The sequence below is a fragment of the Arachis duranensis genome, chromosome 9 (genome assembly GCF_000817695.3).
Source record: "Arachis duranensis cultivar V14167 chromosome 9, aradu.V14167.gnm2.J7QH, whole genome shotgun sequence".
In the NCBI taxonomy this organism is placed as follows: Eukaryota; Viridiplantae; Streptophyta; class Magnoliopsida; order Fabales; family Fabaceae; genus Arachis; species Arachis duranensis.
The window spans coordinates 32,467,344-32,468,114 of NC_029780.3; positions in this window are offsets into that span (position 1 = coordinate 32,467,344).

Sequence of the window (771 nt, forward strand, 5' to 3'; positions counted from 1 at the left end):
TGTCCAGCCTTAGCTGTGTCATCCTCTTTGGAGGGTAAAAGTGATTCAGGAATTTGTCTGATAACTGTTTCCATGTCTTTAAGCTTGCTGTAGGTTGGTTATTCAACCACCTTTTAGCTTGATCTTTTATAGAAAATGGAAATAGTAATAATCCGTAGACATCCTGATCCACCTCTTTATCATATACTGTGTCAGCAATCTGTAAGAACTGTGCCAGAAACTCAGTAGGCTCTTCCTGTGGAAGACCGAAATACTGGCAATTTTGCTGCACTATGATAATGAGTTGAGGATTTAGCTCAAAGCTGCTTGCTTTGATGGGAGGTGTACAGATGCTACTCCCATATGCAGCTGTAATGGGGTTAGCATATGACCCCAGAGTCCTTCTGGACTGATCAATCCCACTTAGGTCCATAATGGATAAAGGGAAATGATATGGATTGCAAATAGATAAAATATTTTATTTTTTTTTTGAATTAAATGAAAAAGATAAAATAAAATAAAAGGGAATTAAGATAAAAATTCGAAAATCAATAAGATCAAAGCAGATTGAGAACTGAATCAATTAGTTAATTAAAAAGATTTTGAAAAGAGCAATTAAAAGATATGATTGAAAAATTTTTATGAAAAGATTTGATTTTTGAAATGAGGAAAGAGAAAAACAACAAAATGACACCAAACTTAAAATTTTTAGAAAATCAAACACTAATTTTCGAAAATTTTTAAGGGAAAAACACAAAGAGGACACCAAACTTAGAATTTTTAAAGATCAAA